Here is a 23,921-nt window from a genome sequence, read left to right as displayed (position 1 = left end):
AGTCAATAAAAGTACCGATATCGAAGCAAATACTAAAGTAAAAGTAAAAGATTTTGAGATCTAATAAAGCTTCAAATCTAGTGATTTTGATACAGATTTGTGCTGACAAAATGAAATCAAAGGGGAATTGTCATGTGGGAGCAAGGATGATGTAGACTTGTGGACAAATCTTACAGATAAACATAAAGAGGGTTTAAATCAGGCATGGGAGAGATCACTAAATTACTCAGACATGCATGAATGATAACTACAACCTCTTCCGGCATGTTTTTAATGAGGTAACAACATTATAACATGGTAGAAAGCTCCAAAAACAAGTACATTTTGTATCATTACAACTAATTATTTGGCTTCATCAGCGCTAAACCAGAACAAAGCAGCTACGAAGCCAAATCTTTTCCAAAACAAAATATATCTTTTGGGCAATGAAAAGTCCTCAAAACGTCACCAATAACAGGAAGCAATGACACAAACGCATGAATACCATAACCGTGCATCAAAATTGTTTCATGAACCATCATAATTCACATTTTACCCCAATGAACTCACTGACCTCCTTCTTTGGCAACCGGTCAAATTCCACGGCCTTGGACCATCAGCTAGCATCCTATTTAGCGGACAGACAACATCCTACATGGCGCATTTGGCTTGGCGAGTTGCCCTAGCCTTACTTAATGTCAAATAATGTGACTCAAACTCGCTTGTCTGACCCTAGCTGAACCACTAGATGACCAGGGGGGCTAGTCGGAGCGCACTATTTTGGCTACACCGTCACCAGCACGCAAGCATAGTACTCCAACCACGCAAGAGCCATCTAAATGCCTTCTTCAGAGCCCAAAAGAACAGCGATCAATAATTTATGCGATGATCTACGTTTGCCATCCTAGCCTACTTTGCTTGGCACTTGGGGGAACGCGTTGACTTGTTGATTTTTATCTCTTTCCTATCATAAATTATACATAGACAGACGCATATAGGCTACGTGGAAAGGGAAAAAATGCAGTTTAACAATATCTAGCCTAGTATATAGAGGAAATGAATTCTAGCAAGATGGAGCTGGTTTGTTTACGCACGCGAAACAACAGCACCCCAATGCGCCCCAATATTGTCGTGCCATTTTAGCATCCTTACCTCACAGGTTGCAGAGCGAGGTGTCCAGTCCGTGCAGTCGCTATCCAGATGTGCAAGAGGAGAAGCCGTGCATGCCTTTAAACGTAGCTTACCGCATTCATAAATCGAGAATGCGCTTCTTAGCAAACTGGGTCAATGCCACTCGGGCCATCCTAACGCAGAAGATAGCCGCTGTTGGTCAGTACGCGCGCTGAGTACACGGTGGCCCACACGTACGCGTAGAGGTAGCTATCCCATCAGCATCCATAGCGCCATCCTCGCGATCCAGATGTGGCTACGCGCTTTGACCAATGGGAGAAATCCATAACACGGCAAAGGTCGGATGCAGACTGTCACCTTGTGCGTAACGGCGTCAGTTTTTTTTTTCTCTCTCTCTCTCTTTTTTCGCTATCCTCCGCCTCTTCCGTTCCTCTCCTGCCTAATTCACGGCGTTATCGCTCTATTTCTGTCCTCCTATGATGCTAGTCCACATTTACACTTGGCTGAGCGCGCTCTCTCTCTCCCCTCTCTCAGCTCCGTGCGCCCGGGGTTGTTAAACATGTGCTGAATGTGGGTTGGGGGTTGGGCATCGCCGCTACTGCTGCTGCTGCTGCTGCTGATGGCTTCGTAGGTGGCACGGTCCTTTAGCATGCATTTCTTCTTCCGTGATACGAGAGGTTATAGAGGACAAAGATATGCATTTTTCAGACTCGGGGCGGGACTGAATATTGTACAGTTTTAGCTTGCCGTGCAGTTTCACCAGGATCAAAATATAGGTTAGTTAGATTGCTGGCTTAACATGTAAAATGCCTTTCCAAAAAATATTAGGTTAAAACATAAGTCGCTCAGAGAAGAGTATGATAAATGTAACGATAAATATGGTGTGGAAAAAATATCGAATTATCTATATATCGTATCGTTTAATGCAGTGCTTCTTAAACGTTTTTTCTGGGCACACATATTTTAAAAGTCACAAACCTTCACGACCCAAGTAAACAGACATTATTCGTAAATCACAAAATAAAAATGGATTTGACCATTATTGAACATTAATGAGGATATTTTATTGTTGACTGAGTGATCGTGTCTCTCTGAACAATTAATAATACTCAAGTTTTAAACAATGAAAAACAATCATTGAAACAGCAATAAAAGGACATATTTCTTTTTCTTTTCAGCCTTTAATTGAAAAAAAAAATAATATTGGAACAAAATATTCAATAAAATAATTCCAAAAAGACTAGAAATTATACAAAATATATTCAGTGTTGTGAACGATTCCCAAGATCAAGGATTTAAAGCCGGAACAAAGAGAATGTTTGGTGAGTTTTATCAAGGGGAAAGACGTTACTGCTCTTCTTCCTATGGGATTTAGGAAAAGCTTAATACACCAGTTAGCCCCGTTAACGGTGCATTACATACATCACGACCAAACAGCAGCGATTGGTTAGATGATAAAAAGTACCCGCCTACTGTCGAGCGAACGGAATCTAAGGCTGCGAGGTTCGACGGTTTGTACGAAGTGAAACAAAGTAAAACCGGCTGATGAATCAGGCTAGTCTGGGGTGCAGGAGGAAAGCACAACACGCATATCAGGCGTATCAGCAGAACTGTATATTGCAGACCTACATGTAGATTGTGACAAGGTCACCCCAAAAAAAATCTCTTGCGACTCACCAAAGGGTTGCAACCCAGTCTTTGGAAAACTATGGTTTAAAGTGATGATGCTGTATCAATATCACCAAGAGTATTTTTTGGTATATTTTAATAAATTATTTATCAGAGCTACATTTTTGTTGCTTGTTCAGAGGAATGAAACTCATTTATGCAACACATATTTGACTTTGATTATTTGACATTATTTTTATTGAACCTTATTGAACGGATTTGAAATGTATCGTATCGAACCGAAAGTGCACTGTATCGAGGTATGTATCATATCGTGGCCTATGTATCGAGGTTTGTATCGTATCGGCAACTTCTTAATGATACCCAGCCCTATAGTGACAAACTGGTTACACTATCTGGTGACATACTTCTTTTGTGTCCTCAGGCAAGACACTTCACCGACATAGTGTCCAGTTGGCACAGTGGGTGAGTGTTCATCTAAGGCTGCCACATCTCAGCCATTTGCCCCCAGGACAGCTCTGGCAACCATCCACCACCACCAGTTTTTATTAAGTGGAACATGTCCTTTCATTATAGACAAAAGGTCATTTCACAGGCAGTATTTAAAATTAATGTGATATTGTTATTACAAGTGGTATGTTTTTTCTTTAATATGTCACATTACTTAATACCTTTACTGCCCTACAAAGACAGAACGCCGTAACATCATGTTTGGTCAAAAATTAGTTAATGTCATTTTGTTTGTATTTGAGACCTCCTTTATCATGTGAATAAATATAGTGAAAAATACTGAGCTCAAAATTTACCTTTGACCCTTATTTGTCAGTTCCTGTACTCTGCCTTTGTATCATGTGTCAAAAAGAAGGAGTCGTGCAAAGACAAAAGGCAGAAACAGTGTATGTTGGTTTGTGAATTAGTTAATAAATATATTTTATTTAAAATCCAACCTCTGGCCTTCTTCTTTTTGTTGGGGCTTTTGCACGGGGTTTAAACACGTTAAAAATATACCTTTGTATTCAGTTAGACATCAATTATCTTTAATGTGAAAGTATTTGGTGTATTTATTCAAACGGTACATAATATACTGCAAAATCACTTGTCTGTCAAACTGTTTAACTGTGTAAGTGTTGCTGCACGATCTTGATCAGTACTAAACAGGAAATCCAAAGCTCTTCTATATCATTTCAAACAAACACCATGATGACTCGACCTTGGTGAGGTGTTCTTATAATGGATGGAAGTCTGGAGAAAATCAATCAAATAATGATCACGTCAGTTCCTGCCTTTTGCTTTTGCGCGACTCCTTATTTCTGTCTCATGATACAAAGGCAGAGAACAGGAACTGACAAATGAGGATAGAAGGTCAATTTTGAGCTCAATATTTTTCACATACACACATTTGTTCATTATAGTCGGTAATTGTCAAATTTTGGGAGCCCTACCTATTATACTTTTGTCTGGACAAAACTGAATCTTTGAAGTCATTTTTGTCAGTTTCACACTCTAGAGAGTTAAGGTCTTTTGCCTTTGTGTGGCAGTATATTTATCTGTATGCTTATCTGTATTGCAGCATGTCCAAAGCAAATATGGATTTCACTGTCACAATTGTAAGGTTCAATATCCAAGTACATATTACATTGCATATGTTTATTGCTTGCGTCAATGTTTTGGATCCAATTAATTCTTCAGAACGCAGAATGAGCCCCTCACTTTGGGGTTGACAGATCCTACAACAAAAAACAGTTGGTATTAAATTCAAAAGGTCTCTCTGTGATATAATTTAACCTGATTGTTACATGAACTGAAGCGCATGTTACAGCATTACACTGATTTTAAATAAATAAATAACATAAATATTCTTCTCTACAAAGCTGTATACAGATCTTGTACCCGTCTTATGCCATCTTTTCCTCAGCTAAAAGAAAAAATGCGTACTTGCTCATTAAGATGGTACAGTTGCGTTCTTCCTGTGTTTAACATTGCTTTGTGAGTCACATCCTCAGTCTTCTTGAGTGACTGTTGGAGATAATATCGCCTTGGCCTCTTTTCAGCACAAAATCCCTAAGAAACATATGAGCAACTGTCGATCAGATTAAAGACTTCACTTTAGCTGCACTTTAAACCCGTCCATCAAATCAGTGGGAAAATACAGCTTATAGATGTCACCACTTTAAAATGACAGAGTTTAAATGTTTCACAAAAGGACTGATAGGAAAACAATAATAATGCTGGGAGTTTTATTAAACAGCAAGTATTACCCAAAAATATAAGGTTAAAGGTGCACTGTGTAACTTCTCTGGTAAGCGTCTGCCATGAGCTTGTTTATTGTTTCCCTGAAAGATCTTACAGTATGGCATTAAACTCACCTATGGCATATTTACGTTTACAGGTGTTTTACTACAAAAATACTACAGAAAATATGCATTCCTACAAGGACCAGGATGTTACATAATGCACCTTTAAGTACACTTTACTGATCACTCATGATTGAAATTCAGCGTCAGCATGTGACCCATCCTTCAACCAGTGCTGCTGGGGAAGCTTGTCAGGAGCAGTGTGACCCATCTCCATAAGAGCTAGTCTTGGTCAGGATTTGCTTAGCTGGAGGATTTTACCTGTGGGGCAGGTTTGGGTTAATGAGGGGAATCTGAGTGCCTGGAAAAACCCACTCAGACACAGGGAGAAACATGCAAACTCCACACGGAAAGAGTGAGTGAGTCAGCACCATACACCGACTGAAGGTGGGACTGAGGCATTCACTGGTGTGTGGTTATAATTACACCTAAGAGGAGTTTTACAGTAAATGCAAAAAAATATTTAAAACTTTATAGCGAAACTAACCAAAAATGTGAATGGATTATAGTAAGCTTTACCACAGGACAAAAGGTTGCATCTTAAATCATTTTCACTAAAAATGTAACTGAACATTCATAATTTTCACTTCTATTGCCTGGGTTTATAAGAGCTTGTCAGCACTTTCAAAGGCCAGAGTGGACAACCACTAGCATGTTAACTTTGCACTGCCTGATTATCAGACAATAAAACACTTTATAATTAGATGCCAACATTACACAGTAGCATTACTAAAATGAACCACAGTCACCTGATTTTTAGTTTATGTTATGTGTCTATAGTCTGTTCTATCAAAATGATGTTGAAGGTTTTAAGGGCCTAGAATGTTATAAGTCCTATATTACACAACATTCTCGTGAGCTTTATGGCATGTTAGAATAGTGTTGCTGCCTCAAAAACATACCTGGACTTGTGTTTTATTTCATTCACAGATGTCTGAGTGACCTTTTATTATTAGTCTATCTGTATCTTGAAAGCTCAAAATGCTCTTTTCCACATTGTGATGTCACGTAGTGGCAGTTTTCAAGTGAACAGTTATGTTTTACTTTAAACAGAAAGTTACTCTTGCTGGAAAATGTAAAAGTGGGCAAGGTACAAACCCGAGGCAATCCAACTGAATATATTAAAAGTCCTTTATTGCATGAAGGGACGCCAACGCCATGACAAAGACTGTCATACCTTGCTCATACCTTGCCCACTTTTCCATTTTACAGTAAGGGTAACTTTCTGTGTAAAGACTACCGTTTTAACCCTCATAGAGCACTTGTACTGCTATTTTTAACTCTTTTATGACCCAATGAAACAATCTACCTCTTTTTCTTCATCTGAATTATGTTTTACCTTTTGTTTAGGAGAGATGGACACTTCCAGGACTTAAAATTATCCAAATGATTCTAGTGAAGTTGTATGGAGTTCAAAAACACAATCGAGTACTTCCTGACTTCCTGTATCACCACATGACATCATGAGGTGGTTCTGAGAGAAGAACTCAGCCTAAATACGCAGGATTTGTGTGTTAAGCAGGTCTAAATAAAACAAACACAACTCCAAGTATGTTTTGGGTGAGGAAACAACATTATAGCTTACAGTAGACCAGAAAACAGCATAATATAGGTCCTTCAAGAGCCCAAACACCACTAATCACAAGTGGGTGGAATGACTTGCCCAAGTACACGAAGGCAGTAATAACCTTTTGGCTTGTAGGGCGCATTTAAAGCTTAGAAAAAGTGTTTGTTTATGGGTGTTGATGTTGAAACGATGTCCTTTTCTCAACTTTTACCAGCCAAATCAAGAAACAAGCCAGTGAGATACGCATTCATACCCCTGACAAAAGAGTGCCGATCGGAGCTTAACACTTTTCTTGTTTGAATAAAAGACACATCTCAGTATTATGTGACAGCGAACCAGCGGGACACAAAAAGAACAAATGATGATCGGGGGAGGATGAATAAGAGAGAGGAAGAGACAGAGGAGGACAGAGAAAGAGAGAGTATTTATAGACGAGTGTAGAGAAATAAGCTCCTCATTTTCCGGTGGAGAGTGACACGTGGTCGTGCTCGGATCATTCGCTGTCAGCCTGGGTCAGATCACAGAGGTCAGCTCTTAAAGAAGAAGACTGTAAATGCGCTTAAAGTGAGTCTATGGAAGCACTATCTCACAATGGCATAGTATAGAAACACAGAGTATAGAGTAGTCAAACCATTCAACATTGTCAATTGTACATAAACCCGTCTAGCTATTAGGTTAACTGTAACACTTGTCCAGGAAATATGCAAATTGTGATGAACTGTGTGACTGAATTTACAGAAAAAAACATATGACTTCTAAATAAAATAGGCAACTGCAGCACAAAAAAGGGAAGGTCCAGAGCAAGTGAGTTATTCAATTTAATTTCAATTCAGTGTATTTTCTGTACAGCTCGAAATCACATGAGCAGGGCCTATTCACTGAGTTCACATAGAATAAAACCACTAGTGATTGAATGTCCTGTTGATGCTAGAATAATGGCCCCATCAGGCCCTTATACCAATTAAAGGTCCTGTATTACCCAAAATTGACTCTTTAAAGGGACAGTCCACAATTTTGGACATAGGACCTCATTTCCTAGTGAGCCAGAGTGTTGGAGAAACACCTTTTTAAAAATTCCATCCTGTTCTTATCTTTGCAGAGGTCACTGGTGCTAGGCTAGTGCATGCCATAGTACCAGGTCATAGTTATCCTGTCACTAAAAATAGTCTTACCCACTCCACAAAACACCCGAAGCAAAACAATTATTACACCAGACTATCGATGTGAATGTGTTGATAGAATAATTTTAGAAGTAAAACTAGCTTGCTTTTGAAGGATTTATGTCTGAGCAGCAGCAGTGAGTTGTACTTCCTGATTGGCAGCAGTGGACTGATTTCACCTAGCACCAATCTTACCGGCAAAGTAAATTTCCACTGCTGTTCAGAAAATAGTTATTTAACATGCGACAATTCATGTGATGCAAGGTTAGTTTTATTTCAAACATTATTCTATCAACACAGACATTCACATCGACAGTCTGGCGTAATAATAGTGTTTTGTGGAGTGGGTAAGACAAATACAAGGACTGGATGGAATATTTAAAAAAGTGTCTCCACACGTCTCCAACACTGAGGTGAAATGAGGTCCGTAGTTGTGTTTTGTTTCATTCACACAAGTCTGGATAATTATTTATTATTAGTCTACACCAAAGCTCAAGATGCTCTGTTCCACCTTGTGATCTCATGTAATGTTTAATTTATTCAATATTTAACCAGGTAAGTCAGCTGAGAACACCTTCTGATTTGCAATGACAACCTGGCCAAGAGGCAGTATAAAACAAAAGCACAAACAGAGCACACTTACACATTCACCATAACATGAAACAGTGAATAGAGATATAAGACAGTGAAACATTTGCAGATTAAAGATATAAAAGTGTTAAAATGATCTTGTAAAATACTCTGGATGGAGTTTTTAAAAGTCGACAGAGATAAAAACAAACTAAGTTTTAAAGTCTGTTGAAGGTGGTTCCAATCACTTGCTGCAGAGAACTGAATTGAAGAGCTTTTTACATTTAGTTCGACAGAGATTGGGTATTCCAAATCTGAAATCATCCAAAAGGTGTATGGAGCACTTCCTGTATTACTACTATGACATCACAAGGTGGACCAGAGTGTTTTCCGTTTGAGAGAGGAACTAAATATGCAGGATTTGTGCTTTAAACATATGTGAATGAAACAAAACACAACTCTGGGCATGTTTTTGATGAGGAAACAAGATTATATAACATAGCTCAGAAAATAGCGTAATATGGGCCCCTTGAAACCAGAGATTCTTCAAAATTGCAACTGCAATCACTCATGAATACATCCAGGGCAAGGTGGATGAAGTGTCTTACCAAAGGACAGAATGACGGCATGATTGGCTTGAGCTGGGATTTAACGGCAAACCATTGTTTTTCTGGGTATACACTGTGTAATCATTGCATCTCATTGCATCTTGACTTCTAGGGTACCTGTTTTTAGTGACAATTCTTTTGAACTACTATTACATAACAGATTTAAGCAGCTCCATGACGTCTTAGGCTTCATTAATCATTCATTATAACATATGGTCCATCACAGGCCGTTGTGACGAGAAGCAGATGCCAAAGAGAGACCACAATCTCTCCGACCATCAACAGTCCAACGCACAACAGAGCCATATAGTCAAAGTGCAAGCACGAAATGTCTTGCCCTGTGACACGACAACAGTATAGGATTACAGCACTTTGCAGAGTCATAAAAGATCATTTTCCACAGCTTTCAGAGGCCAGAGAGGAGTTTTGCCATAATGGAAATGCTAACAACAACTAGAATACTAATTGTGCACTCCCTGATTCTCGGACAATATAAAGCTTTATAATTAGATGCAGACAGATTTTTAGTTTATCACAGTCCGCCACTCTATTCTATCTAAAATTCTACCATTTCCAAAGCCTGTAATGTTAAGATCTCGACCACCACCAATCGCACTGTTCCATATAAGCAAAGTGGGCGGAATGTCTTGCCCAAGGACACGAAGGCAGTAATAACCTTTTGGCTTGTAGGACGCACTTAATGCATCACCAGCTTATCTTCCAAGCACTTAGTGACAGCCCATTACACCCACATTAGTTAACCAGGCTCACTGACTCCAACATGGGCCTGACATTTAAGCTAAAACTAGAACATTTCCATTTTAATTGACTGTCAATATATGCAGAGTAAAACAGAAATCAGTGCTGGACATATGCTTTTTGGAAAGACAAGGAAAGACTACTAACAACAACTAGCATGTTATCTGTGAACTTTCTTATTATTCGCAATAGAGTACTTTATAATCAGTAAACAGCAGACTTATTTTGGCTTCAAGAGCTGCTTATATTTGTACTGGGGCAAGAAAAATTTTGTTCAAAAACATGTAAAATAATCAAATTCAAGGCCTATGAAAGATCATACATAGCAGAACCCATATTATTACGATTTAATTTGTATGTTTTGTAAATTACTGGTGCATTTTTTTCCAATCTCAATTACAAGATGATTAACAATTACACAGTCCTAAAGCAAGCACAAAAACTCTACATAAAAAAATTAAGCAATTTCAAGGCTCAAAAATAGATTAAAAATATTATTATTATTACTACACCAAAACATCCACAGACATTTAATTCAAGATAATGTGCTCATAAGTACTAAAACCACAGTATGGAAATAGGGACATTTAATGACATTGACCTATAAGGCAAATCTGGAGCATTCCAAATGGATAGCAGGGCCTGTTTACGCTTGAGGGTAAAAACGACAAAATATTTTATCGAAAGTGCCTTTTGTTTAGGTGGTGACAGCATTTTTGGGGCTTAAAAATGCAAAAATCTGAAACTACCTTCTTGAGTGGAAAAGTTGAATACGCTCTGCCGTTGCATTTCCGTCTACACTGCCCAAGACGCAAAACTCTGTTCGGATCTGCTCATGTTGCGTTCATCATATCATCACGTACATCTCCACCTAACATCACTACCTAACCGCCTGGCATGCATTCCCAATCAAATTCCACGGCCTATATATTCTACACACTTTTGCGTCACCGTATGCACGCAGATTTCCTCCCGAAAACGCTTGTCTAAATGCAAAATAAAAAGAGAAGACCCGATGCCACTTTTGCGTCTTCTGTTCAGATCGTCATCATATAAACATAACCTCAGCTGCAGGATGGGAGCTTGAGACTGCTAATTTATAAATGCGTAAACGTGCGTGTGTTTGCATGTATAAATTACATTGTGGTGACTAAAATCTACACACACACTCAATTTATGGAGAGAAAAATGAGCTCCCCATGATGTTAAACCTTTATTATTTGATCAACAACGTGATTTAAAGATCAGATGCGAGTTCAAATAGGTTAGATTTAGAGTTTATCAATCAACTACAATTATATTTTGTATTTTTGTACTTTTCATGTCAGATTTTTGCAGTTGTTGCAGTTAACAGGACAAGACTATGATGAATACTGACCACCGCTACTATCCCACCAAACCAAGTAATAAAAAATGAGAAAGATGTGAAAACATGTCATATGCACTTTAAGGTTATCACCAGTCTCCAGGAAATAAATGGAAGTGAATAATGTCCCAAAGAAGCATGAAAACCCAACGTGCGTGTATATGTGTGTGTGCGTGTGTGTGTGTGTGTGTGTGTGTGTGTGTGTGTGTGTGTGCAGTATAGTGTTAGCCTATACCTCTGGGTTTATGCTGTGACCTAGATTAGGACATGATGCTCCGAGCCCTGGCAGAGACAGAGCGGAGGAAGAGGAGGAGGAGGAGGAAGAGGAGGAAGAGGAGGAGGAGGAGGAGGAGGAGGAGGAGGAAGAGGAAGAGAGGGAGACAGAGCGATAGAAAGGGAGAGAGAGACTAAAGCACGACAAGTCTTTTTACTGCTGCCATCTAGGGCTGTACAATATATCGCAAACTTATTTATAGTATTTAGTTCATATCCATATTGACAGAAAGTAAATATACTGTTTTTTTAGTCATCATTTTTCTATATGCAGCCTAAAAGAAGCAGAGGAATGAAATTGCAGTGTTGTAACAAAAAGTAAGGCAGCAGTGGGGAAAAAAGTATCATAACAAATCACAAGAAATAAAAAATACTAAATAGGCTAATAAAATTCACTAAAATCTCAACACATACCATCAAATGAGCTTATCATATTGAAAAGTGCAGTATTAGTGCTGATCAGGTCTTGATTTTCTGCTTTAGTTTTAGTGTTTTGATTTGAAATGTATTTTAATTTAACTGGACTGAAATTGTAGTTGAAAATCTACAAAAACACGAGGCTAAAATAGGTATAATTTGGACCAAAATAGCAGCCAACAGACACAGCCAATCTAGATGTAAATAGGGTTTCACCACAATTTCATTTGGACTATATGAAGACTAAACCAGGTCTTAACCAGGTCTATCTTTCAGGCCCACAATGATTTGCTTCTATAGATTTGTCATTAAAATCCATGTGTCAAGTTTCCCCAAACGTGTGCATTTCCATTTTAACTGACACTGCTACACCATTAAGCTACACTGACTGCCAGAAAACAGTGTAGCTTAATGGAAATCAATGACAATTTAGGTTACGTGTCTCAGAAATAATGGGTCATAAAGACTAAACTAAAACCAGAACTAAACCAAAACTAAAACTAAATGATCCTGAGACTAGAACCAAATCAGATCCAAAACTAAAACTGCTCTATACAAGATTCGATATAAATATGTTTCCATTTAATGCATCTTTTTTTCATTTTCAATTTCCCGTTGAAAATGGCTCCTTGATTCTTCTCGCCTTGATTCTGCAGGACAGGAGGGTGAGGACGTCCCAGCAACAGAGGAGACACGGAGAGGAACAGGGGAGAGAGGAATAGAGGAGTGAGGGGTGAGAGGAGAAGAGAAGCAGAGGAGAGAGGAGAGAGAGGAGCAGACGAGAGAGAGGAGCAGAGAAGAGAGAGGAGCAGAGGAGAGTGGAATAGAGGAGAGACAGGAGAGAGAAGAGAGAGGTGCAGAGGAGAGAGAGGAACAGAGCAGAGAGAGGAGAGACAGGAGAGAGCGGAGCAGAGGAGAGAGGAACAGAGGATAGAGGAGCAGATGAGAGAGAGGAGCAGAAGAGGAGAGGAGAGAGCTGTAGAGGAGAGAGAGCAGAGGAGGAGGAGAGAGAGGAGAGAGGAGCAGAACAGAGAAAGGAGCAGAGGAGGAGAAGAGAGAGGAGCAGAGAAGAGAGAGAGTGGAATAGAGGAGAGACAGGAGAGAGAAGAGAGACGCAGAGGAGAGGGAGGAGAGAGGAACAGAGGAGGGAGAGGAGCAGAGGAGAGAGCAGAGACAGGAAAGAAAGGAGAGAGAGGAGCAGAGAAGAGAGGAGAGAGAGGAATAGAGCAGAGAGAGGGGCAGAGAAGAGAGAGGAGAGAGAGGAGCAGAGGAGAGTGGAATAGAGGAGAGACAGGAGAGAGAAGAGAGGTGCAGAGGTGAGAGAGGAGCAGAGGATAAGGAGAGAGAGGAGCAGAGGAGTAGAGGAGAGAGGCATGGAGGACACACTAAGTTGAGAGTCAAGCCTTTCCTCAGGCACTGGTTCTGACCAAACTGACCGTGTAGTGAGGACTATACCCAGTCTTATTTTATTTCTATTATTCCAGGACTTTTAAACCAATGTCAGACCAACGTTCAGATAACTGTGTTTGAACATCTTCTCACATTCACATCCTTTGCTGCTTTCCCTGTACGTGTGTTGTTACAACAATTTAAAGTCCTCACTGTGAGACAAAAAGTTATATTATTTGATGTATTGTGACTCCTCTCTTATGTTTCCTCTGTGGTTTCCTTCCCTTTTCTCCTCTGAGCTTTGGGACACTTAATATGATTTAGCATTGCATTTGATCGACAGCCAAAAAATGGAGGATCGAGGGGACGAATCAAGGAGAAAGAATCGAGGAAAGAGAATTGAGACGCAGCCCCATTTCAATGTCAACATATTTTTTGTAATAATAGAGCTCTTTGAAGTTTATGGTCCATTTACTGCATGCTTTATTTCTATACCACTCACCTCTGCTTTCCCAAATCACCCGCATTCTCATTTGTCTTGTGTTGTTTTCTCTGTCACATTTGCGTCACTGTAAGGCTGCCTCTGTTATTGCGTGAGTTGCTCTTTCAGTGTCTCTGTTCTTTGCTCTGATCCACGTCATCGTCACGGCTCTTTGCATAAGCTCCTCTGTGGCTCCTCAGCCTCTGTCACACGCCACACACACCAAGCAGCAGCAGCCTGGATACGGAAACACACACATTTAACTGGATGAGTCTCGGTTTACTCCTAATCCCGGTTGAGTCCTAGTCCTGGTTGACTCCTAGATTTGAGACCTAGTCCTGGTTGAGTCCTAGAGAAGAGTCCTAGACCTAGTTGAGTTCTAGTCCTGGTTGAGTCCTAGAATAGAGTCCTAGTCCTAGTTGAGTCCCAGTCCTGGTTGAGTCCTAGTCATAGTTGAGTCCTAGTTGAGTCCTAGTCCTAGTTGAGTCCTTATCCTGGTTGAGTCCTGGTTGAGTCCTAGTCTTAGCTGACTCTTAGAGTTGAGTCCTAGTCCTGTTTGAGTCTTGGTTGGGTCCTGGATGAGTCCTGGATGAGACCTAGTTGAGTCCTAGTTGAGTCCTAATCCTAGTTGAGTCCTAGTTCTAGTTGAGTCCTAGTCCTGGTTGAGTCCTAGTTGAGTTCTAGTCCTGGTTGAGTCCTAGTTCTAGTTGAGTCCTAGTCCTGTTTGAGTTTTGGTTGAGTCCTGGATGAGTCCTGGATGAGACCTAATTGAGTCCTAGTTGAGTCCTAATCCTAGTTTAGTTCTAGTTGAGTCCTAGTCCTGGTTGAGTCATGGTTGAGTCCCGATTGGATCCTAGTTCTGGTTGAGTCCTGGTTGAGTCTTAGTCCTGGTTGAGTCCTGATTGGATCCTAGTCCTGGTTGAGTCCTAGTTCTAGTTGAGTCCTAGTTGAGTCCTAGTTCTAGTTGAGTCCTAGTCCTGGTTGAGTCCTAATCCTGGTTTGGTCCTGTGAAATCTTGGTTTGGTCTATTATGTACCCAGTTAAATCCACTTTAAAGTAACTGTTTTAAATGTGCTCTATAAATAAACTTGGATTTGATTTGATTGTTTCTGATCCGGTTAAAATATGCAGGTTATAAAACACTGTTCAGAGATCGTGTGAGAAGTAGATATGACATAGTGAGCATTAACCCAGCATCTGGAGCGAAGGAAGCTCAAACGTCCCTTGAATGGACATGTCACGGGGCAAAACATCATATGCATCAGATGTTTTACTATAATACCCACTGGAAAAAAAATTGGGAAAAGCTAAAATGAGCTCAATAGACTAAAATAAATGCAATTAAACTCACAACAGATAATACATCTGACTAAAAGACACACCAACCACTTATGCATAAATTATGATCATTTGAAAGCCATTTTACTTCATTACATGTTTAATTATCTCTCCCACTTCAAAGAATGTGCATAGAAATATTCAACAACAGAAAATGGCCTCTGAAACTGTGTAGGATTTCACTGGAGGATTTGATGCGTCACTCTCCTCCTACTCACTGTGAGCTGATTAAAAACCTTACAACCACCAAAGGATTATTCAATTTGCTTTACACTAAAAATGAAACCTTACATTCAAGACCTCCTCAGTGTTTCTATATCCTGACCTTGCATTTGTGTCGCCTATAGGCTCCATACGGTCCCATGTATTATTACTTAATGATCTATTTCCATACGAGAGTGAATGCGGCTATTCAAAGCATTATAGTGCGACATATGAAGGGATTCTTCTTGGCCTAGATATTGCCTGACCTGTCCCCGGGCCAAACTTACAATGTTCTTGAAACGGTTAATCCTGCGCATTTCAAAGCTTAAGCAGCAATTTACAAGAACGAGAATTTAAGGTTTAATTTTGGCATGTACAAAAGTGTGAGCCAGAAACAGAAGAACAAGGACAAAATGGAATTGGGCAAAATGGATAAAGGAGACACGTTTTGTGGTTTTAAAATTTGTAAACTTTTAAAATGGGGCAATTTCATGTTTATGGGGTATCAACTGCTAACATGGAATATATTTAGATCACTATATTGTTACCCTTTGTTTTGAAAATACCACGACACTCCAGTCCTTCACAATGTCATCACAACACAATCAGCGTACATCCTGCTAAAGAAACTACTACACATTGCATCAGGTTTGAGAGGCTGTTGTGCACAGTTTTGTATCATGTTTTGGTTTATTTCTGGAGAATTGTCATGTGGGAGCAAGGATGACGTAGGCTTGTGAGCTGAGCTTTGGGCAGAATCTTACTGCTAACTGTAAAAAGGGTTTGAATATGGCCCAAGAGAGATCGCTAAAATACTGAAACATGCATGGATGACATCTAAAATCTTTTAAAATTGTCTTTTTTACTGTGGCAGTTTTTGTTGTTTGATGAATAATGGTTAAAACAGGCAGAATTGGTACAGATAGCGCTTTTGCAGGCTTGTAATTAATTAATGTTTGATGTTATGAGCTTCTGCAGTTTGAAAAAAAAAAACAGAATCCACTGTTAACTGAATGTAAATTTATTAAATAAGACCTATAATAAAGTTTCATTGTTGGTTTGTACCTCAAAAGTAAAATGTGAATCTAATATTTTGTTTTTGAGTATTTTCGTTCACTGAGTACTGCAATAATTAATATGTACTTCCTACTTTGACTTAACCTCATTGTTATCTTGAGTACATTTGTGTCGACATTCCGCACTCCTGAAAACAGAAGAGAACTATGGGAAAAAGCCCATCAGGAGCAAAGTAAACATGAATGTCCTCTTTGATCCAAACAGGAAATGACTCAAGAGCAATGGAGACACAAAGATGATGAATGCCTCTGAAATTTGTAAAGTAAAGAAATGGTCTAGACTGAAAAAAAAAAAAAAAAAAAAACAGCAGTCAAAATCTGCTTGTTGTGGGGCAAGAAAAAAAAAGGATACATGCACTTTAAAATAATACTGTTCCTCTCAGAGACAGACTGATGTGATAGCTCAGTTAGAGACAATTTCACTCAAATGAATCAGACTCCAGTCCACAGATTTTCCACAATCATCATTTTGTTTTAGGAGGTCAAACTTAAGTCCACCCTGTCATGGTGATCAATTACAAATATTGAATACTGAATTTCCCCTTGGGGATCAATAAAGTACTATCTATCTGTCTGTTGATATACCTATCTCTCTATCTATCTTAGGGAGACCATATTTCCATTTGTGAAAACCTGGACACTTTACTGGGGGGGAGGTGGAGCCTCGACATTGAGCTACAGTCATCCCTCGCTATATCGCTATATAATCATCAGTTGCAGCCTTAGCGTATTCCCATTAGCCATGTAGTGTCAAAGAGCTAATATTATAAATACACTATTAATATACTAGACAATAAGGAAAGATTTAGATGATTATCTTTATTTATTTCAGATTCAAGAGATTTTTTTGTCACTGTCAGAGAAAACAACAAAAATACGTTTAGAGCTTCAAACACTGCATAGTTTGGATGTAAAGTGCAATACTACAGGTGCAAGACCCCACCCAATAACCCCTTAAATAACTCCAGTGTAAACATTTGCACAATAAGGACATTCAGTGCAGCACAATTGTAATAATGCAACAATGGAAAGTCCAGTTCAATATTTTATTGGTGGATGTGGTTATTGTCCAAGGGAGAAAGGCCAAGAGGGGAAAGGGGCACTGTTCAGCATCCTCACAGCCGAGGTATACAGGCTGTTGGTCAGTCTGGTTGTTCTGGACTCTATGGACCTGTACTTTGTACTTGAGGGCAGCAGGTGGAAAAGGTGATGAGCAGAGTGGTGTCGGTCAGGCAGACCGCGAGTGGCGTAGATGCTACTGATCTGAAGGAGAGGCGCCCCAGTGATTTTCCCTGCTGTTTTTACCACCCGCTGGAGAGCCTGTAGATGGGCCTTAGAGCAGCAGAGAACCACACTAAAAATCCAGATGTCAGAACACTTCTGATGGCACAGTTGTAGTAGTTCACCATCACTGGACTGGGGATGTTGGCGCTCCTCAGTTTCCTCAAGTAGTAAAGGCGTTGTTGGGCTTTCCCCAGAGCGGAGGCAGTGTGAATGTGTCAGGACAGGTCCTCAGTCACGATCACCCTCTCTGCTACCTCAGTGCCGACACAGAGTTTGGTGGTTATCTTGCCCATTTTTGTTGAAGTCCACAATAATCTCCTTGGGTGTCACCATGAGGCCAGATGTCCCATATCGTTCCTGTAGTCCGTCTCATCGTCACTGTCATTTTTCTCTTGGCGTGCAGTCTTTTGATGAGCTTCATGACTTGTTTTTGAGTCCTCCAAAAGCCATTTGTTTCTTTTTGTTCCTCCATTAAATTCACAGGTCCAATGTGCCCCTCAGCACCTGCACAGTCACAATATAAACACAGGGATCATAGAGTAAAAATCTTGTTGTAAAACTTGCAAAAACTTAGTATAGGTTCTTTTCTCTCACCACTGTTGGAGGTTCTCGTTCCTCTGGAGATCTTCATCAGGAGTGGTGCTTTAGTTTTGTTGGAGGTTCTCGTTCCTCTGGAGATCTTCATCAGGAGTGGTGCTTTAGTTTTGTTGGAGGTTCTCGTTCCTCTGGAGATCTTCATCAGGAATGGTGCTTTAGTTTAGATTAGACTGAACTTCAGAGTAACAGCAGATTACACAGACTGAAGGCCTTCTCCCATGTGTTGGGCCGAGTCTCTTATTGGACCAGGCCTCGTTCACCTCTTCCTCTCATATGGGCGACAGCATCTGATGGGCCACACTCCAGGAATGTTTTTGGATCCTAAAACACAAGTTCAGTGTAACTTTATATTCTACTTTACCGCACAGATTTAAACTGTACTTTCAAATAAGAACCTACAGAGGTCTGTGGATCATCTGTCATTGTAGCTGTAGACCTCTTAGCAGAGATGACGATGATTATGGATCCTAAAATTGCAATAAAAGTAAAAAACACGTTATTTATCATTATTTCATTATTGTTTGTCTCATTTTCTCAGAATACCTTGTGTTCTGACGTTAGAATCAGGGCTCTCTCTGGTGGTGGTTCACTGCATTTTGTGGATGACTCCAGGGATAGCTCCAACAGAGACGCACCTTTCTGTTAAAAGCAAAAGAGATGCACCTTTCTTTTAAAAGCAAACAACAGTCTTTAGCAATTAATACAAATATTACCTTATTGATCTTTACTCACCAGGGACACGGTGGATCTGACTCAAACACATTTCTGGACAAACTTACACAGCGGCCTGCCCCCCAATTAAAGCCCTTTTTATGGAACTAGGAAGAGAGTATTAAGAGCGCATCTACACTCCTTCTGTGGGATTAATCCACAAATACTATAGAGATGCACTTTGGTTTAGGCCCTCCTTTAAATGAACAACCATCCTGAAAAACAGAGGCTTTTGCGTACTGATACGCTGTGCAAAGAAGCAAGTACAGTTTTGTATCATGTAAACACAATTAAAATTCTACTTAAACGGGAGAAGTAGGGAGTGTCCCACCAGCCGACAAGTTAGTGAACAAACCCAAGCCTCCACATTTTACAAATTACTGAAAAAAAAGAAAAAAAAAGAGAGAAACTGAGTGTCCCACTAATTCTCTAGTGAGTGGACAAATCCAAGTCTCCACATCTTACAAATCATTATAAAATAAAATAAAAATACAATCTCCACAGAGACTGTTTACAGGAGTGTAACATTACAAATCAGTTTTAATAGTTTACAGAATAGACACAATAACACTGATACACATGTAGTGTAAACGGTTTAGTTCTAAATACCATGTTGTGCTAAATCTACATATTAACCTTAAATTACAATTCCTGAAAAATAAAAAAAAACAAAACCAACAAAAGAAAAAAAAGAGAGAAACTGAGTGTCCCACTAATTCTCTAGTGATTGGACAAATCCAAGTCTCCACATCTTACAAATCATTATAAAATAAAATAAAAATACAATCTCCACAGAGACTGTTTACAGGAGTGTAACGTTACAATATAGTATACATTTGTTCATTTGTATACTACTTGTAGTACAAATAATCATAAAACAACAACTTAAACAGAAGAAGTAGGGAGTGTCCCAACAGCTGACAATGGTTGTGCTAAATCTACATACAACCTTAAATTGCAATTACTGAAAAAAAAGCAAAAAACAACAAAACAAAAAAGTGTCTGACCAACTGCTGAATGAGTGGACAAACACAAGTCTCCTAACGAAGACAGGGAAATATTTCCTCCAGTGAGGGATTTAATTGAAGTTATACTTAAAATTAATTAAGTTATACTTAAAATGAATATTATTTATTATTTTAAAAATAATATTAATGAGTTGAGTAGTTAACCCTCCTATGGCCAGAGTGGAACCAGCTCAAAGTAAACACAAGGCAAGGCGTACTATGCAGGAAACGACACATAACTGTCAGACTGTCTTTTTTCTCAATTAGAATTTAATCACTGAGGAGATTTACAGAATTTATTTGTGCTGTGTCTGTTACGTTCCTACATAATATTCCTTCTCTTTCAACACACAAACACAGCAAACGAGCGGGAATCGCACCAGCGACCCCACTACTACGACACCACCTATGCCCAGAGTAGAATGCAAAGGCGTACTATGCAGGACATTTGTGACACTGCATCGTAAATTTGGTTTATCTCTCACTATTTACTTACTGATCAGGTTTTAACTTTTTTTTATTTATTTTTTATTTTAAGACTATTCAGAATTTCAAGTTTTAGAAATCCTACATACTATTGCTTGCTTTCTCTCACACAGAAGATGAAAAATTATTTTGGCACACACTGTCTATTACTACTTAACACACAGCTAAGATAATAAATTGAAAAACTATATACATGAGATTAAATCGGCGGTGTTGAAGGTGGTAAATGTTGCCGATGTGATGTGACCAAGCCCAGAGTCTCAGAGACTGAATTCAGTCATCGTCCGACTCAGGGTCTTGGAGCAGGGGGCGGAAGTACCACGGGAGGCTCAGAGTCGTCCCAGAAGATGAGGAGGGCGCAGGGCCTTGGGAGTGGTCTTCAGACGAGGAAAGGCGTAGCTTCTTGGAGCTGGGGTCTCCCTCTTCATCCTCACCTTCATCCCTGTGGCGCTTGGATCCACCGAGACGCAGGACGTCCAGAGCAGGGCCCACAGGGGGAAGGCAAGCAGCAGGACTGCAGGAGGGCGCAGGGGGGACAGCAGCGAGAGAAGACGGGCGACGTTCCTCTTCAAAGATGCGACTGGACGGAGGAGAAGGGCTCTCTGCTCGATGACCCACCACTTCCACAGCTTGAGCAGGAGGAGCCCTCTGGTGCCAGCCGGCCCAAAACTCCTCTGGAGGGAAAACCTGGTCATCCTCTTCCGCCTCCACGTCCGTATCTTCATCTTCGTCACTGTCTTCTTCGGAGACACTGTCGTAGCCAGAGTCCTCCTCCTCTTCTTCGCTCCAGTCCTCCTCCTCTTCTTCACTCCAGTCCTCCTCCTTTTCTTCGCTCCAGTCCTCTTCCTTTTCAGCCCTCCAGCCCACTTCCACTTCCTCTTCATCATCCTCCTCCTCTTCCTCTTGTCCTTGCACCTCCTCTGTCCAAAACGGAAAGAGACGCGCAAAACCAAAAGGCATACTTACCGCCGCCACACCTGCGTCGCCCTCGTCTGGCGGGACATCCACAACAGGAGGAAACCACACGTCGTGAGGCGCTGCAAAATTTTACAACTTTAACAACTTGCTCCATACAAAGGTTTTCCTGCTGTTGTGTAGATGGTACAAGGAGCCAGACAAACTTTTACACACAAGTGATTCTACACAGCCTAATTATAAAAACAGAGAAAGACAAGAGCTGCTAGTCAGTGCAATTTAGTAGCCTATAACTCCTTTTTCCTTGGCTCACATCCTGAAATATTACTATACCAACAAGGTTTTAGGTCTATATACAGGCCTACAAGACTCTAAACAGAGAGGTCTGTCTGGCTTCTCTTGCTCAAATCTGTAGTGCATCTGACAGTGTGCAGTGCACCTCAGTAATCCCATTCATCCCTAAAACTCAAGTAAAACTCAATCAAAACCTCATAACATGATCACTTTCAACATAAAATCTACATCTCAGCAAATATTCTAGTGTAGAATCTTTGGCTGCCATCTTTTTTTTGCGGATGAATTTTGACATCTACAAACTAAAATAAGCCAATTCTCTAGAAAATGCTTTGATAACCTGTTACTTTGCACCCATACCAAGAAAAATAGGCCCCTTTGACTTTGTATTTTTCAACTACATTAAGAAATCGTCGACTGAAAGTCATAACCTCTCAAATGATTCAGTTTCATAAGCTTCGACCTATGGTACCATGTGACCCTAACATTGGCCGAGTAGAAACTGTTGATAACCTGTAGCATTTCGTTAATTTTTTTCTCTATTCACGAATATTTCAGTGACTTATTTTACCTCCAAGATGGTCCAAGAAGGTCAGGTGTTCACCACGGCGGCCCATGGCTGAGTTGAAGGCAGAGTTCCAGTTGCAAACCTTGAAAAGAGTTAACAAATTAGGATTAGAGAGTGTGCTGATACTTTAAGTGTATTTTCTTTAAACAAATATTTGTTTTAAGAACTCTAAAAACGTATTTTACCAGCAGCAGAGTTTCGGGTTAAGAATCCCACTCGAGCGTTCAAGTGAAACAGACCGATTTAAACCGCGCGTTGCTATGACACCGACGCACGGACGTGCCGCTCCCCGTTCACCGGGTTTAGGAAGAATTTACTTAAACTTTAACATTAATTTTAACTTTGACCAGAGGTTAGATGAGAAATCGATTTGATGTAACAGCAGGCCACTTTTAACGTTTGGAAAGAAAAGTGACAAGTGAAACTAATTTATTGACTTCTAGCGTAACCTTTGATTAATTTGACACATATTATTTCACGTATTATTTGATTTTTATTAACATTAATTTGGGTAATTATTATTTTGTATATTATTTTGATAATTAATTTAGATTACTTTGCATTTATTTAATTAATAATTCATTATTACATTATGTTGAGTTCTATAGTGTAGTTCTATTGTTTCAGTGGAGCGCATTTGATCAGCGCACCGGGGTTTTAATAAAACTGAACGCAGGGAGAGAGAGAGAGAGAGAAGATGCTGAATAAAACGAGTTGTACACTGTCCTGCCGTGTTGGTATTTTGTAAACAAGGAAGACATCAAGAAAATACAACATTTCAAATCCAAGTGTAACCCCCATACCCACAGCCTCAAGAGACTGGTACAGACAACAGTTTAGGGTTACACTAGTATAGGGTGACCATATTTCCATTTGTGAAAACCCGGACACCTTACGGGGGCTACAGTCGTCCCTCACAATATCGCGGTTCACCTTTCATGGTCTCGCTGATTTTTTATTTTTAATTTTTTAACCCATGGGTGGGTCAGGACTAAACCAGGTCTAAACCAGGACTAATCTTGGACTTAAAGGTTGTATGGAGGATTTTTTTTTGTTTCAAATTGTCAATGATAGCATTATAGAGATGCAGTAGCCTTGTAATTATGATGACCAAAAAAAAGAGAATAAAAATTCATCAACTCTGGACGTGGTGGGGCCAGCTAAACATTTGCCAATAGATAACGACACTGCCTCGTTATCTGTTAGGTGACAGGTTGTCAATCAATCTCCCTACGTTTCTAGCGTAACTGACTTGCCTGCGTGCTGCCGGTACGTGGTTTACGTACGCCTGTCACGCAGTCCACAGACGCAAGCCGCACAGACGCTGTTTACTCCACCAACACAACAGTTCTTAGCGGCTTTTTTGACCTATATCTTCCTCGCAGTTCGCACAAAGTTTGTTGCAATGGCGACAAGAATCCAGGAGCAGTTCGCCGCAAAAGAAAGTCAGTTTTTGAGGTCGCTGAAAGAAGAAGACAAGGGGAAAAGCAGCGAAGCCAAACTAAGGTGATTCTTGAAGATTCATTCCAGCGATGGCGCAACTGAAGCAGACGCAGGGTCTAAAGACCGACGCATTGGTCGCCAAATTACTCCTGGACAGGAAACTTCTGCTTATTATGAAAACGTACTTTATTTCCAAGAGCTAGTCAAACGTTTTTCAGGACACGAAAGCGATATCCTATGTCTGAAAACGTAATTTTCAATGCAAAGAAAGAGTCCGCTTGCTGCTGCGTGTTGTAGCTAGTTCATTCGCACTGA

General features: G+C 40.0%; 1 protein-coding gene and 1 long non-coding RNA gene across 2 annotated transcripts in view; both read right to left on the bottom strand.

The window, feature by feature from the left end:
- LOC129407978 (nck-associated protein 5-like) overlaps positions 1-1,212 on the bottom strand; it is a 118,049-nt gene extending 116,837 nt beyond the window's left edge. Inside the window, exon 1 of the mRNA XM_055150638.1 lies at positions 1,132-1,212. The gene's annotated coding sequence lies outside the window, so the exon portion shown is untranslated. The remainder of the gene's footprint in view (positions 1-1,131) is intronic.
- Positions 1,213-17,367: 16,155 nt separating this feature from the next.
- Positions 17,368-19,252, bottom strand: LOC129408668 (uncharacterized). The gene is made up of 4 exons (XR_008632070.1): positions 18,726-19,252; positions 18,582-18,649; positions 18,180-18,503; positions 17,368-18,089 (listed from the first exon to the last, which is right to left on the bottom strand). It is a non-coding gene; the product is annotated as an uncharacterized LOC129408668 (long non-coding RNA).
- Between the last annotated feature and the right edge of the window lie 4,669 nt (positions 19,253-23,921).

The sequence above is a fragment of the Boleophthalmus pectinirostris genome, unplaced genomic scaffold (genome assembly GCF_026225935.1).
Source record: "Boleophthalmus pectinirostris isolate CB_2022bp ecotype Guang Dong unplaced genomic scaffold, ASM2622593v1 HiC_scaffold_1, whole genome shotgun sequence".
Taxonomy (NCBI): Eukaryota; Metazoa; Chordata; class Actinopteri; order Gobiiformes; family Gobiidae; genus Boleophthalmus; species Boleophthalmus pectinirostris.
This window is presented reverse-complemented; position numbering and strand designations above follow the sequence as displayed.